Genomic DNA, 17,258 nt, shown 5'->3' with positions numbered 1-17,258 from the left:
CCTGATGTAGCATGATTTAGTAGCTGGTGTATAGTGTGTTCTTTGTTAACAGGATGACTATGAAAGCATCTCAGATTGGTCATCTGAGCTCAAACTATTGTGCTGTTGAGAAATACCCCATTCTGATCTGAATATGATGTTAGAATTTAAATTGAGTGAAATTTTAGACCTTGGTGACCTAACAGTTTGCCAGATAGTATTTTTGATATAACAACACTAGATGTTAACAGTAGCAATAGTAAGTTTGGTTTTTGAGTGGACTAGAGCATATATGTGCTTAAATTGTTCTTGCGTATTTTTGTATATACATGTTTCTGGTTTCCTGGATCACATAGTAGTGCAGGGCCACTCTTCACCTACAAAGATAAATTCGGCTTTTAATCTGCCTCTCCATTCTATTTCCTCCCTCTCCTAATGGGTATCAAAAACTTTTTATGGTTTATGGGAAAATGCTAGAAACCAGTAAAGTATATATTATGCTTTGTCCTTCCTTTGCTTTATCCTTTCTTTGTTTTATAATATAAGCAGTATTGTATGTGAGTATAGATGTACTTGTAGCATTCTATAAACACTCTACTCCATATTTTTTTCACCTGACAACATGTCATAGAGATTAAGTCACGGTAATATAGATAACTTCTCTTTCCTTTTTATTATACTGCATATTATTCTGTGTGGCTATTTCTTAGTTCAACCAGTGGTTGTTAATGGAGAATTGGATTGTTTATAGCCCCTTGCTATTACAAATAGTTTTGTAGTGAATAGCCTTATGCAAACATTGTTTCTGATTTTTCACCCTCTGGTGGGATGGACTAGAAGTGATATTGCTAGGTCACACAGTAAATGCATATGCAATTTTACTGGATGTTGCCAAATTGCCCTGCATAGAAGCTGTGACACATACCAGAGTTTCTCTTCAACCTCACTTAGAATATGTTGCCTAGTTCTTGTATTTTTATCAACTGAATAGGTGGGAAATAGTGTCTCAGTGTAAGTTTAATTTGTTTTCCTTACTGTGAGCAAGTGTGATATAATTATTTATAAGAAATATATATTTGGTCATCCAGATATGTATTTCTCAGATATATTTGGTCTTCATTCACAGTTCCTAAAAATGCCTTAGAGCCTATAAGATGAAATGGGTATTTTGTTTACATTAATGAGACTTCTGGACCCCACCCAAGGGCCAGGGCTGGTTGCTGGGAGGGCCGACCCTGTGATCAAAGGGTTGGATCTTTCAGCCCAAGCCCCCAACCTCTGGGGAAAGGTGAGGGAAGAGGGGCTGGAGGTTGAGTCAGCCAATGGCCAGTGATTTAGTCAGTCATGGCTGTGCAGTGCGGCCCTCACGAAACCTAGGAGAACAAGTATCTTTACGTGTTTTGCGTTCTGCTTCTCCGAGATAGTTTCGTGCCTGAAAAACACTTACGTGCCTAAAGAACAATTCCTTGTGCCATCAAGCCAGGCCCTAAACCATCCCAAAGCTCCAGGAGGACAGAAGCCCCTTTATTCCCGACCTTGCCCTCTGCATCTCTTCATCTGCCGGTTAACCTGTATCCTTTACAGTGTCCTTTGTGTTTTCTGGAGTTCTGTGAGGCCTCTAGCAAATTAGTGGAACCTAAGGGGGAGGTCCTTGGAACCTCTGCTTTGCAGCCAGTGCTTCAGAAGCACAGGTAACAAGCTGAGGCTTGTCGTTGGTGTCTGGTGTTGGGGGGACGAGGGCAGTCTGTGGGACTCAGCTCTTAACCTGTGGGATCTGGTGCTGACTCTGGGCAGATAGCGTCAGCATTGAGCTGACTTCTCAGACACCCTGCTGGTGTGCCCCCAGCGGAATGCACACATTGGAATTGGGTCTGAGAACCCTAACAGAGCAAGGGTGAGCATTTTTCACATGGTTAGGAAACATTTGTATTTCTCTTTCTGTGAACAGTCTATAGGGTTGCTGGTCCTTTTCTTTACTATTTAACTTTATTTGAGATTGTGGCTGACGAGACCATAAAGTGACCAATGATTTCCCGCTACCTTGTGCCCTTACTCTGTGTAATTCTCTGCTCATAGTGCTGATGGGGCTTGGGACTTGGCTTATAACCAGTAGAATATGGCAAAGGTGTTAATTGGCAGAGATGATGGTATGTCACTCCTGTGGCTGTATTACGTTATATAAAACTCCATTGTAAGCAAACTGGAATAGACTCCGTTGCAGGCTTGGTGGAGTCAGGGGTTGTGTAGTGAAGCCCACGTGGCAAGGAATTGGGTATGAGAGTGGCCTCCAGGTAACAGCTATTAAAAAGCCAAGGCTCCTTTGTCAAACAGCAATAAGGAAATGAATTCCACCCACAGCTCAGGTGATTTTGAACCCATTCTTCAGGCCTCCAGATGAGAATGCAGGTTGGCTGACAGGTAGCAGGACACCTTGCCAGACTCTGAGCAGGGGTCCAGTTAAGCCATGCTCAAACTCTTGACTCTCAGGTATTGTGAGAGAAAATGTGCTGTTTTTGTGATAATCTATTATTAAATAATAAATTATATAATTTTTTTTTTTAGAGGGCATCTCTCATATTTATTGATCAAATGGTTGTTAACAACAATAAAATTCTGTATAGGGGAGTCAGTGCTCAATGCACAATCATTAATCCATCTCAAGCCTAATTCTCGTCAGTCTCCAATCTTCTGAAGCATAATGAACAAGTTCTTACATGGTGAACAGTACAAGGGCAGTCATCACAGAAATTTTCGGTTTTGATCACGCATTATGAACTATAAACAATCAGGTCAAATATGAATATTCGTTTGATTTTTATACCTGATTTATATGTAGATCCCACATTTCTCCCTTTATTATTATTATTATTTTTATTTTTAATAAAATCCTGAAGTGGTAGGTAGATGCAAGATAAAGGTAGAAAACATAGTTTACTGTTGTAAGAGAGCAATTGTAGATGATCAGGTGTGTGCCTGTAGACTATGTGTTAATCCGAGCTAGACAAGGGCCTTAAAACATCCACGGATGCAGAAGATTTCTCTCAAAACAGGGGGTGTGAGGTTCTGAGCCTCACCACTGCTGATCCCCAATATCTCACCTGATGGCCCCCCTGCGACTGTGCCTGTCTTCAGTTGTTCCTCCCTTGAGGAATCTTACCCGTTTCTGGCTAAGCAGTCATCTTCCGGGGCCATACAGGGAGATGTAAAGTTGGTAAGTGAGAGAGAAGCCATATTGTTTGAAAAGGTTAGCTTTTTACTTCTTTGCAGATTTATGCCCTGTGGCTTCTATGCCCAGCATTTGTCTTGAGGTATCTTTACCACTTGGAGGAATTATGATACTCGGTAAATTCGATATGAGGCACGAATTCTATTTAAGGGCTGTAATTAGGAAGGAAGAAGAAAAGCTATAGAGGTAGCAGATGGAAGAAAACATGGGAGGATTGATTATTTCTTTGACATATCTTCTTGTAGAGTAACTTAAGCATGTATAGGTTTTAAACTACTAACTAAATTGTGCACACACCTTAACATAATAAGAATATAGTTACATAACCAAAGCAGATCTCTAATTACCAGCCATCTCCAGTGAAGCCAAGAAAACCAGTTAGGCACCCTAGGCATTTGTGAAAATTTGTCTATGATATGATGGATATTGTCCAACTGTACTTGAACAGTCTGAGAGAAATCAGACAAATTAAAACAACCCATTCCTGGGAACTGATCATATCCCATATGTTCTTTTAACAGTAGATAGTCTATAGCCGTAAGATTTTGGAGCGCTACAACTTGCACTTCTCCTAATTCTTGGTTGAGTTCCAACAGTATAGATCCAGTCAAATTTGTTGTTTTACTGAAAGCACAGGCCAGCTTAGATATCTCCTTCATTCCAATGGCAAGTCCAGGAACCGGTGGGATGGATGCAGCTACAACTGCAGCATTGCCTGGATCTTTGTTGAGGTTTTTTGATGATCATCTTCTGGTATGACTCTTCCAGAGAGTGCTGATGTTGGAAGTTCTTCTTCATATCGTACCTTAGTTCATTTTCTGGGTAGCCAAATCAGGCTTTGATCTTCTGTATAAACACAAACAGACCCTTTGCCCACACTTTGATATGCCCTTTATACCATTGTGTAGAACTCACTGGAGGTCACCACACAGGAAACTGCTTTTTTTTTTTTTTTTTTAAAGAAAGGAATATTATCAGAAAAGTGTACCTCCATAGCCGATCATCTGACACCCTTTAAGTGATCAAAATTAAGGATATTTAAAGCATTAATCGTTGATTTACAGTTAGTTTTATCCTATGAAGGAGTAATCCCTCTTTTCTTTCTTTTTTTTTTTATCTTTAATCTACACTTACATGAAGAATATTATGTTTACTAGGCTCTCCCCTATACCAGGTCTCCCCTATAAACCACTTTACAGTCACTGTCCATCAGCATAGCAAAATGTTGTAGAATCAGTACTTGTCTTCTCTGTGTTGTACAGCCCTCCCCTTTCTCCCTCCCCCCCATGCATGCTAATCTTAATACCCCCTTTCTATTTCCCACCCCTTATCCCTCCCTACCCACCCATCCTCCCCAGTCCCTTTCCCTTTGGTACCTGTTAGTCCATTTTTGGGTTCCGTAATTCCGCTGCCGTTTTGTTCCTTCAGTTTTTCCTTTTTTCTTATACTCCACAGTTGAGTGAAATCATTTGGTATTTCTCTTTCTCCGCTTGGCTTATTTCACTGAGCATAATACCCTCTAGCTCCATCCATGTTGCTGCAAATGGTAGGATTTTCCCTCTTCTTATGGCTGTGTAGTATTCCATTGTGTATATGTACCACATCTTCTTTATCCATTCATCTACTGTTGGACATTTAGGTTGCTTCCAATTCTTGGCTATTGTAAATAGTGCTGCGATAAACATAGGGGTGCATCTGTCTTTCTCAAACTCGATTGCTGCGTTCTTAGGGTAAATTCCTAGGAGGGGAATTCCTGGGTCAAATGGTAGGTCTGTTTTGAGCATTTTGATGAATCTCCATACTGCTTTCCACAATGGTTGAACTAATTTACATTCCCCCCAGCAGTGTAGGAGGGTTCCCCTTTCTCCACAGCCTCGCCAACATTTGTTGTTTGTCTTTTGGATGGCAGCCATCCTTACTGGTGTGAGGTGATATCTCATTGTAGTTTTAATTTGCATTTCTCTGATAATTAGCGATGTAGAGCATCTTTTCATGTGTCTGTTGGCCATCTGTATTTCTTTTTTGGAGAACTGTCTGTTCAGTTCCTCTGCCCATTTTTTAATTGGATTATTTGTTTTTTGTTTGTTGAGGCATGTGAGCTCTTTATATATTTTGGACGTCAAGCCTTTATCAGATCTATCATTTACAAATATATTCTCCCATACTGTAGGGTTCCTTTTTGTTCTATTGATGGTGTCTTTTGCTGTACAGAAGCTTTTCAGCTTAATATAGTCCCACTTGTTCATTTTTGGTGTTGTTTTCCTTGCCCGGGGAGATATGTTCAAGAAGAGGTCACTCATGTTTATGTGTAAAAGGTTTTTACCTATGTTTTTTTCTAAGAGTTTTTTGGTTTCATGACTTACATTCAGGTCTTTGATCCATTTTGAATTTACTTTTGTGTATGGGGTTAGACAATGGTCCAGTTTCTTTCTCCTACATGTAGCTGTCCAGTTTTGCCAGCACCATCTGTTGAAGAGACTGTCATTTTGCCATTGTATGTCCATGGCTCCTTTATCAAATATTAATTGACCATATATGTTTGGGTTAATTTCTGGAGTCTCTGATCTGTTCCACTGGTCTGTGGCTCTGTTCTTGTGCCAGTACCAAATTGTCTTGATTACTATGACTTTGTAGTAGAGCTTGAAGTTGGGGAGTGAGATCCCCCCTACTCTATTCTTCTTTCTCAGGATTGCTTTGGCTATTCGGGGTCTTTGGTGTTTCCATATGAATTTTTGAATTATCTGCTCCAGTTCATTGAAGAATGTTACTGGTAATTTGTGCGGGATTGCATCAAATCTGTATATTGCTTTGGGCAGGATGGCCATTTTGACGATATCAATTCTTCCTATCCATGAGCATGGGATGAATTTCCATTTGTTAGTGTCCCCTTTAATTTCTCTTAAGAGTGACTTGTAGTTTTCAGGGTATAGGTCTTTCACTTCTTTGGTTAGGTTTATTCCTAGGTATTTTATTATTCTTGATGCAATTGTGAATGGAATTGTTTTCCTGATTTCTCTTTCTATTGGTTCATTGTTAGTGTATAGGAAATCTACAGATTTCTGTGTGTTAATTTTGTATCCTGCAACTTTGCTGTATTCCAATATCAGTTCTAGTAGTTTTGGAGTGGAGTCTTTAGGGTTTTTTATGTACAATATCATATCATCTGCAAATAGTGATAGTTTAACTTCTTCTTTACCAATCTGGATTCCTTTTATTTCTTTGTTTTATCTGATTGCCGTGGCTAGGACCTCTAGTACTATGTTAAATAACAGTGGGGAGAGTGGGCATCCCTGTCTAGTTCCCGATCTCAGAGGAAATGCTTTCAGCTTCTCGCTGTTCAGTATAATGTTGCTGTGGGTTTATCATATATGGCGTTTATTATTTTGAGGTACTTGCCCTCTATTCTCATTTTGGTGAGAGTTTTTATCATGAATGGATGTTGAATTTTGTCAAATGCTTTTTCAGCATCTATGGAGATGATCATGTGGTGTTTGTCTTTCTTTTTGTTGATGTGGTGGATGATGTTGATGGATTTTCGAATGTTGTACCATCCTTGCATCCCTGGGATGAATCCCACTTGGTCATGGTGTATGATCCTTTTGATATACTGTTGAATTCTGTTTGCTAATATTTTATTGAGTATTTTTGCATCTACATTCATCAGGGATATTGGTCTGTAATTTTCTTTTTTGGTGGGGTCTTTGCCTGGTTTTGGTATTAGGGTGATGTTGGCTTCATAGAATGAGTTCAGGAGTATTCCCTCCTCTTCTATTTTTTGGAACACTTTAAGGAGAATGGGTATTATGTCTTCTCTGTGTGTCTGATAAAATTCTGAGTTTGACCCCGGGGTTTTGTTCTTGGGTAGTTTTTTGATTACCGTTTCAATTTCTTTGCTCGTAATTGGTTTGTTTAACTTTTGTGTTTCTTCCTTGGTCAGTCTTGGGAGGTTGTACTTTTCTAGGAAGTTGTCCATTTCTTCTAGATTTTCCAGCTTGTTGGCATATAGGTTTTCATAGTAGTCTTTAATAATTCTTTGTATTTCTGTGGAGTCTGTCGTGATTTTGCCATTCTCATTTCTGATTCTGTTGACTTGTGTTGATTCTCTTTTTCTCTTAATAAGTTTGGCTAGAGGCTTATCTATTTTGTTTATTTTCTCAGAGAACCATCTCTTGGTTTCGTTGATTTTTGCTATTGTTTTATTCTTCTCAATTTTGTTTATTTCTTCTCTGATCTTCATTATGTCCCTCCTTCTGCTGACTTTAGGCCTCATTTGTTCTTCTTTTTCCAGTTTCGATAATTGTGATGTTAGACTATTCATTTGGGATTGTTCTTCCTTCTTCAAGTGTGCCTGGATCGCTATATACTTTCCTCTTAAGACTGTTTTCGCTGCATCCCACAGAAGTTGGGGCTTTGTGTTGTTGTCATTTGTTTCTATATATTCCTTGATCTCTATTTTGATTTGTTCATTGATCCATTGATTATTTAGAAGCATGTTGTTAAGCTTCCATGTGTTTGTGAGCCTTTTTGTTTTCTTTGTAGAATTTATTTCTAGTTTTATACCTTTGTGGTCTGAAAAATTGGTTGGTAGAATTTCAATATTTTGGAATTTGCTGAGGCTCTTTTTGTGAGCTAGTATGTGGTCTATTCTGGAGAATGTTCCATGTGCACTTGAGAAGAATGTATATCCTGTTGCTTTTGGATGTAGAGTTCTATAGATGTCTGTTAGGTCCATCTGTTCTAGTGTGTTGTTCAGTACCTCCATGTCATTATTTTCTGCCCAGTGGATCTATCCTTTGGGGTGAGTGGTGTGTTGAAGTCTCCTACAATGAATGCATTGCAGTCTACTTCCCTCTTTAGTTCTGTTAGTATTTGCTTCACATATGCTGGTGCTCCTGTATTGGGTGCATATATATTTAGAATGGTTATATCCTCTTGTTGGACTGAGCCCTTTATCATTATGTAGTATCCTTCTTTATCTCTTTTTACTTTCTTTGTTTTGAAGTCTATTTTGTCTGATACTAGTACTGCAACCCCTGCTTTCTTCTCTCTGTTGTTTGCCTGAAATACGTTTTTCTATCCCTTGACTTTTAGTCTGTGCATGTCTTTGGGTTTGAGGTGAGTTTCTTGTAAGCAGCATATAGATGGGTCTTGCTTTTTTATCCATTCTATTACTCTATGTCTTTTGATTGGTGCATTCAGTCCATTTACATTTAGGTTGGCTGTTGAAAGATATGTACTTATTGCCATTGCAGGCTTTAGATTCGTGGTTACCAAAGGTTCAAGGTTAGCTTCTTTAGTATCTTACTGCCTAACTTAGCTCGCTTATTGAGCTGTTATATACACTGTCTGGAGATTCTTTTCTTCTCTCCCTTCTTATTCCTCCTCCTCCATTCTTCATATGTTGGGTGTTTTGTTCTGTGCTCTTTTTAGGAGTGCTCCCATCTAGAGCAGCCCCTGTAAGATGCCCTGTAGAGGTGGTTTGTGGAAAGCAAATTCCCTCAGCTTTTGCTTGTCTGGGAATTGTTTAATACCGCCAGCACATTTAAATGATAGTCATGCTGAATACAGTATCCTTGGTTCAAGGCCCTTCTGTTTCATTGCATTAAATATATCATGCCATTCTCTTCTGGCCTGTAGGGTTTCTCTCGAGAAGTCTGATGTTAGCCTGATGGGTTTTCCCTTATAGGTGACCTTTTTCTCTCTAGCTGCCTTTAAAACTCTTTCCTTGTCCTTGATCCTTGCCATTTTAATTATTATGTGTCTTGGTGTTGTCCTCCTTGGATCCTTTCTGTTGGGGGTTCTGTGTATTTCCGTGGTCTGTTCGATTACTTCCTCCCCCAGTTTGGGGAAGTTTTCAGCAATTATTTCTTCAAAGACACTTTGTATCCCTTTTCCTCTCTCTTCTTCTTCTGGTACCCCTATGATATGGATATTGTTCCTTTTGGCTTGGTCACATAGTTCTCTTAGTATTGTTTCGTTCCTGGAGATCCTTTTATCTCTCTCTATGTCAGCTTCTATGTGTTCCTGTTCTCTGGTTTCTATTCCTTCAATGGCCTCTTGCATCTTATCCATTCTGCTTATAAATCCTTCCAGGATTTGTTTCACTTCTGTGATCTCCTTCCTGACATCTGTGATTTCCCTCCGGACTTCATCCCATTGCTCTTGCATTTTTCTCTGCATCTCCGTCAGCATAGTCATGATTTTTATTTTGAATTCTTTTTCAGGAAGACTGGTTAGGTCTGTCTCTTCTCAGGTGTTGGCTCTGTGATCTTTGTCTGCGTGTAGTTTTGCCTTTTCATGGTGATAGAGATAGTTTGCAGAGCTGGTATGAGTGACCGCTGGAAAAGCTTCCCTTCTTGTTGGTTTGTGGCCTTCCTGTCCTGAGAGAATAGCGACCTCTAGTGGCTTGTGCTGGGCAGCTGTGCGCAGACAGGGCTTCTGCTTCCTGCCCGGCTGCTATGGAGTTTATCTCCGCTGTTGCACTGGGTGTGGCCTGGCTCAGGCTGCTGCTCCAAAATGGTGGAGCCCTGTTTGGAGGGGGAGCGGCCAGGAGGCTATTTATGTCAGTAAGGGGCCTCTGTGCTCCCTGCTGCCCAGGGGGTTAGAGTGCCCAGAGATCCCCAGATTCCCTGCCTCTGGACTACGTGTCCTGCCCTGCCCCTTTAAGACTTCCAAAAAGCACCCGCCAAAACAAAACAACAACAGCAACAACAAAAGAAAAAAAAAATTTAAATAAATAATTAAAGAAAAAAGAAAAACACACCATTTTCTTTGTCCTCAGGCACTAGTCTCAGGCACCAGCTCACCGGTCTTGCTTCCCTGTTTCCCTAGTATTAGGGTCCCTGTCCCTTTAAGATTTGCAAAAAGCACTCGCCAAAAAAAAGAGGGTGAGAAAAAAAAAGGGCCGCTCCCATTTCTTTGTTCTCCGGCATCAGCCTCAGGCACCCGCTCACCGGTCCTGCCGCCCTGTTTCCCTAGTATCCAGGACCCCCGCATGCACTGTGTCTGCGCTCTGGTCCGGATGGCTGGGGCTGGGTGTTCAGCCGTCCTGGGCTCCCTCTCCCTCCCTGCTGACTCCTCTCCACCCACCGGGAGCTGGGGGGAGGGGCGCTCGGGTCCTGCCGGGCCGGGGCTTGTATCTTACCCCCTTCGCGAGGCGCTGGGTTCTCGCAGGTGTGGATGTGGTCTGGATGTTGTCCTGTGTCCTCTGGTCTCTATTTTAGGAAGAGTTGTCTGTTATATTTTCATAGATAAATGTGGTTTTGGGAGGAGATTTCTGCTGCTCTACTCACGCCGCCATCTTGGCTCCTACTCCTGTAATATTTTATATAATAGAGGCATTTACCCTTGTTTTCTTCTACTAGTTGTGTGGTTTCATCTTTAATATTTAGATACTGAATTCACATCAGATGTATCTAGGAGTCTGGTGTGAGAAATGGACTCCAGTGTATCCATATGGCTTAACAGTTGTCCCAACACCATTTAGCAAAAAGTCATTCATTTACTGATGGGCATGTGATGTTATCTTTCTTTATACTAAATTCCTAAATATAATTGGGTCTATTTCTCTAATTTCATCCCATCCCATTGGTTTGTCAGCCTTTGAATGTTTCACGTGGTGCTATTTTTTATATGAAAGCCCTGGATTATTATCCAGTAGGTGTCACTCCTTGTACTTTTTAAGGGTTTGCCTGGCTCTTCCCTGCTTGTTCATTCTTTTCCCAGTGAACTTTTAGTCAATTTGTTAAGCTCCAGAAAAATGTCAGCTAGTGTTTTTAACATGATTATATAGCATTTACAAGTTGACTTAGACTCACATTTATGATTTGGGGTCTTTTTATTCAAGAGTATGGTGTTTTTGTCCATGTGTTCACATCTTTTGGGGCTTTCAGGAGTGTCTCATGGTTTTCTTCATGTATGTTTAAGACATTTCTTGTGAAGTTGGTGCTTAGTATTTTATCTTAAGGTTTTTGCATTGATATTCATAAATGAGGTGTGTTTTGGTGGAAGGTTCAGTTTTGTCAGGTTTTGAGGTCGGTGTGATACTTTATAAAACAAATTTGGAAGATGTCTTTTTTATTTAGGCTTTGAAATGGTTTAAGTAGAATTAAGATTTTTAGATTTTTAAAGGACTAGTCGAATAGCCCTGTGAAATTCTCTCTGTGCCTAATGGTTTGTTTTTGTTGTATTTTTGAGGACCCCTTTGACATTGTTCCCTTTATGGTGATTGGTCTGTCTGGGACTGGGGTCAATTATATAGTAGTATTTTCCATGGAAATTATTCTTTTGTTCTAGGATTTCAGATTTCTTCTAGGTTTCCATTATTATACAAAGAAATAATTTGCATAGAATTATATAAAACCATCTCTTGATTTATAAAATTTCCTCATACAGTGTTTTCAAATTTACCATTAAGAAGTCTTAGACTGAGTGAGGAAGACTTTGGACTTTTGCTGACATACTGAATATTTTGTTTTATGACAGTGTGTAATGAAACTGTCCCTGTAAACTGGGTAGCTGTCTTCTCCTTCCTATCCTTCACAATAAAAATATTTATTCACCACGATGCTGGGCCTGTTCACTGAGTCAAAGAATGAACTTTGCAAAGACTGAAAGTAGGAGAGTAAGGGAGAGGCTTTTATTTAGAGATAAAGTGAGAGGACAGAGCTCCTGGCTCATGCCAGGAGGGGACAAGAGAGGTGGTCGTGCACTGTCTAGGGGTTTTATAATGTGATAAAGGGCTAGGGGTGTGGACCTGTTAAGTGGTCCTAGAATGTTCATCCTTGAGGAGACATTAAATCTCTTTTCTCATCAATCTTCCAGATAATTCTGCAAAATTAACATAAGAAATTTACTGCATCCTACACTGCTGGTAGGAATGTAAGCTAGTTCAACCATTGTGGAAAGCAATATGGAGGTTCCTCAAAAAACTAAAAATAGAAATGCCATTTGACCCAGGAATCACGCTCCTTGGAATTTACCCAAAGAATACAACTTCTCAGATTCAAAAAGATGTATGCACCCCTACGTTTATTGCAGCACTTTTTACAATAGCCAAGAAATGGAAGCAACCTAAGTGTCCATTAGTAGATGAAAGGCTAAAGAAGAGGTGGTACATATACACAATGGAATACTATTCAGCCATAAGAAAGAAACAAATCCTACCATTTGCAACATGGATGGAGCTGGAGGATATTATGCTCAGTGAAATAAGCCAGGTGGAGAAAGACAAGTACCAAATGATTTCCCTCGTTTATGGAGTATAACAATGAAGCAAAACTGAAGGAACAGAATAGCAGCAGACTCAGAGACTCCAAGAATGAACTAGTGGTTACCAAAGGGCAGGGCGGGTGGGGAGGGAGGGAGAAGGGGACTGAGGGGTATTATGTTTAGTACACATGGTGTGGGGGGTCACGGGGAGAACAGTGTAGCACAGAGAAGGCAAATAGTGAATCTGTGGCATCTTACTACACTGATGGACAGTGACTGCATTGGGATATGGCTGGGTACTTGATAATATGGGTAAATGTAGTAACCACATTGTTTTTTCATGTGAAACCTTCATAAGAGTGTATATCAATAATACCTCAATAAAAAAAAAAACCCTAGACAGCACACCACCCCAGACTCTCACGTCTCCTCCTGGAGTAAGCCAGGAGCTCTGTCCTTTCACTTTCTCTCTAAATAAAAACCTGTACCTTGCTCTCCTAAAAAAAAAAGGAAATTTACTGCAGATTTCTTTCCCAGAATAATAGCTTTTCGGTCTGAGAGCATATCAGTCATCAGTCAAGACTGCTTGCCCTGCCCTCAAGGTGGGCTGAGTTTTTGTCTGTTTGCTAAAGAGTTTAAAAGGCAATCTAAGATGGAATCTTTCTCACTTTTACTATGTTGTTTATGGCTGGGCTTGCTTGCTGCTATTAACTGCACAGGTTGCAAATCCCCTGATCAGTCTAACAGAGGATAAATAGCAAATAGGCCTGGGCCTTTTAGCATGCTAAAGTGAATCTTACACATGATTAAAAGTGATTAGCATAATAAAAGACATGGGCTACTTTCCTTTATCTGGGAAATATTAACTGATTTCACTTGAAGAATGACTCTAGAGCCTAATGTTTAACCCACAGTTTTGGTTGGGGGTTTCCTTGCATATTGTTACATTGCTCTTGACTGTAACTATCTTGCCTTGCTTTTTCTGGGGGCCCTCACCCTACTCTGTCTAAACCCACGGTCCCTGGTCTCACCCAGGATGTGGTCTGCTCACATATACTCTTCTCTAAGCTTTCACATTGCACAGAACCTAAACCATGTCCTGTAACCTCCTCTGGAACAGAATTGCACTTCAGAAATTTTACAAACAAGTTTTGTTAATGGCTAATCCTAGACACTGTGCTAAACATAGTGGGTTTATAAAAATGGAAATGAATCCTGTCCTCAGGGGTTTTCTTACAGTAAGAATAGCAATAGTTATATTATTGGCAATTGTTTATTGGGTATCTCCAGTTCACGTACCTAAAAGGATTCTTCTATCATTAACTGTACCTCTCCAAAATCTGAGTGTTGGCATCTCATTTTCCAATCATAACATTCACTCTTTTCAAGTAACTTTTTCTGGTAACATAACTGCAACAATTATTCAGCCACACCAGGACCTCTGACCTATTTCCACAGTTTCCATCCTGCTTCATTGGTCCGTATCCTCCACTCTGCCTGGCTTAGCTTTGTGGTTTGTCATTCTAATCAAAACATTGCATTACCTTTCCCATTGTTCTTCCTGACCTCCTAGCAAAACCCTGCCTTAGTTTACAAGGCACCTTTCCCTGAGCAGCTACCAGACCGTGAGTGGAGATCGGTATAAAACGGTACTGCCTTGTCTCCCTGAAAATTCATGTACACAGCTGGTTAGCCTTCCCTTCATTTAACTTTTGAAAAACACATTACGTTGATATCTAACTGCTGAAGTTTTGGGTTTATTAACTACTCAAGTTTATGATTAAAATAATTTGTTAACTAGTTGTTTTGTATTAACCTCAAATATTTGACCTGGCCCTCCTTTTAAAGGCTTTCAATCCTGAATATTGAAGCCATGGGTAATTGACTGTATGAAGAACAGCAAACAGTAGAAAGCAACAAGACTTTATTGTATAGATGCTGGATTCATGTTACCATAAATTAGATTAAAATACCAGTTTTTGGGTTTTGTTTGGATGTTTTGATTTCTTAAACAATTAAAAACCTGCTATATTAAACAACAGGCATCGGATTGCTTTGTACTGTCTTCATATTCTGGTATTAAGTAACTTCTTGGCCTAAGATCTGATAGTGTATTTGTTGCTTCTAAAGATTGTTATGGCTAAATATGTAAAATAAGTGACCTGATTTTATAAATTTCTCTCATCCGTATAGGTTCCTTAATTTGGTATTATAATGATTCACTGCATAAAAAAACCTTCCCTAAAGAATTACTGTCATATAGCTTGAGGAAAATGTGTTTTATAGTTCAGGAAAGCAGGATTCTTGATGTTGAGCTGTTGTGGTTAGGATGAGCCGGGGAGTGTTCTGTGAAGAATATGGACAGAGGTGGCCCAATCCTGTGGGTGGGGACTTTAGGAAGAAATTTTCCATTTTGCCCTTAGGTCCTGGCAGCCAAGTGGGAACCTAAATAAGACCATGCAGAGGAGAAAATGGAACATAGTCTTCTGTTTTTATCATAAAGACCTTTATCTAACTTGTGAAATTAGACAGTGAGAGTATGTTGGTTTTGTACCTTTTTAATAATAAATAATGGCTATTCTACTTAGTTTTCATACTGTTGTTAAAACAAGGTAGTCATTGATCTCCATGCATAACATTGAGGTATTACTTGGCTCAAGCAGGATAGTGATTAATGTGTTAAGAAATCTCATCGTTTTGCAAGCATATTGATAACCATGTTAGAGTAATTTATTCATTAATTTCAATATATATTTACTAAATGTTTGCTATGTGCCAGGCATTGTTACATGCTCATGGATGCTACAGAAAATAGGACAGACAGAAGCTCTGGTTCTGATGAAGCTTTCATTCTAGCAGGGAGGAGATGCCCGATAAATAATAATAGTAAGTAATAATGAGTAAGTAATTATGTAGTATGTAGGAAGGTGGTAAGTGGTGTATAGTAGGGAGATCAGAAGTGCTGGTGTTTGGCTGAGTTGCCATTTGATTTGGTGGTCTAGATAGAACCTTACTTGGAAGATGATACTTGAGAAAAGATTCAACAGAGATGGAATTAGCTGGGATGGAAACTGTTCTAGGCAGAGGAAGGAACTGATGGTACCCCTGAGTGGGAGTATGATTGACACATTGGGTGACTCACAATGAGGAGGCCTGTGTCTAGAATGAAATCAGTGAGGAAGGAAGTAGTGGGAGATAAGGTCAGAGAGGCCATGCCAGATTATGTGGGGACTTCTAAGTCATTGTAAGAAACAGATTGTTGTGTATACATTCATATTAAATATTAAATTAGGCCTCATAAGGAGGAAAAAAGTAAACATTTGTTGAATTTCTGTATTTTTCATTCTGTAACCTTTTTGGCATCCTCTGTGTGCCATTATGGTGCAAGTGAAGGGAGTACAGTGAACACACAACAGAAGCTAGCCACCGGTTTGTGAAGATTATCTTGGTCCAGAGCAAATAATTGTTTTGTGTGTTACTCATTGAACCTGATGCTTTACATACATTATCCCATAAAATTCTGAGTATTTCATTTAATTCTAGTATCCAGTAAGATAGACAGTATTAACTTGGAATACAGTTGATGAAAGTGAGGCTAAGGAAAAATGGTAATTTTTCCAAACTTGCATAGCCAGTGTGTGACAGGATGGAATTAGAATGTAATCTCACCAAATCTGGCTGTGCATCAGAGTTAACTAAGAGACCTATTAAAGCTATAGATTCCTTAACTTTACTCTTCAAATTCTGGTTAGCATATTTGGCATGGAGCCCCAGGAATCTGTATTTTTAATAAACACTTCAGGGATTCCTATATTTTGGAATTATTGTCTCCATATTATATTTATATATTTATGGTAATGTGGTATGAGTGGTGAAGTGGGCATCCTTGTTCCTATTTTTAAAAGAAAATGATTTTATTGTTTCACCATTGAATATCATTTTTGCTGTATAAGATTTTTGGAGATGCTCTTTGTCAGGTTAGGATTTTCCTATTCCTCGTTTGCTAAGAATTGAGTATTACATTTTAATAAATTCATCTCTGTTGATTGAATCATGTTTTCCCCCTTTACTTTTTGAGGGTAGTGGATAATAGTAATAGGTTTTCAAATATTGAATCAACCTAGTACTCCTGAAATAAATACATCTTTTCATAGTGTATTCAATTTTGAAAACATTGTTGGTTTCAGTTTTAATGTTTTTATTTTAAAGATTTTTGTAAATCTGAGATTGTCTTTAATGTTCATTCCATATACAGTCTTTGTTTTGATTTCAGGGTGATAATAGCCTTAGAAAGTTAGGTAGACAATGTTTCCTTTTTCTTTGTTCTTTGGAGGCAGTCATATGACTAGAATCATCTGTTCCTCAAATGTTTGATAGAACCCATTTATAAACTACCTAGAAATTGTTCTGTATTGGTTTAATTTTCAAAAGACTGTAAGGTCATCCAAGTTTCCTAGTCAGTGTTGTGCATTTTAATTTTTCTAGGAATTTACCCATTTCACTTACATGCATGACATGCTTCTATTTTTAATCTTCATCTATATTTATGCCCTCTTTTTCATTTTTAGTGTTGTTTATTCGTGGTTTCTTTTTTCTTGATTAGTCTTGCCAGTGCTTTGTTAATTTCACTGATCTTTAAACCAACTTTTGGCTTTTATTATCTTGTTTCACCTGCATTTATATTAATTGCAGGCAATGTTCTTGTTTGCTAGCTGTTGGGTTTATTAAGTTGTGTTTTTCTAAATTCATAGTTTGTGGTCTGTAGTTTCTAATACTAGCATGCAAGGCTATTAATTGGGCTTTTGCTATATCCTTCTGGATTTTCATTGTTTAATTCTAAGTG

At 39.1% G+C, this 17,258-nt stretch overlaps 1 protein-coding gene across 6 annotated transcripts in view; it reads left to right on the top strand.

Moving 5' to 3' along the window:
- Window positions 1–17,258, top strand: part of GALNT11 (polypeptide N-acetylgalactosaminyltransferase 11) — a 58,895-nt gene that overhangs the window by 15,062 nt on the left and 26,575 nt on the right. Inside the window, exon 2 of one of the 6 annotated variants that reach the window (XM_073238184.1) lies at window positions 15,195–15,301. The exons of the other annotated variants lie outside the window; for them this stretch is intronic. The gene's annotated coding sequence lies outside the window, so the exon portion shown is untranslated. The remainder of the gene's footprint in view (window positions 1–15,194; window positions 15,302–17,258) is intronic. 6 annotated transcript variants of the gene reach the window in all.

Source organism: Manis javanica, chromosome 6 (assembly GCF_040802235.1).
Source record: "Manis javanica isolate MJ-LG chromosome 6, MJ_LKY, whole genome shotgun sequence".
In the NCBI taxonomy this organism is placed as follows: domain Eukaryota; kingdom Metazoa; phylum Chordata; class Mammalia; order Pholidota; family Manidae; genus Manis; species Manis javanica.
The sequence above is the reverse complement of the archived record's forward strand: the minus strand, read 5'-3'. Positions and strand labels throughout refer to the sequence as shown.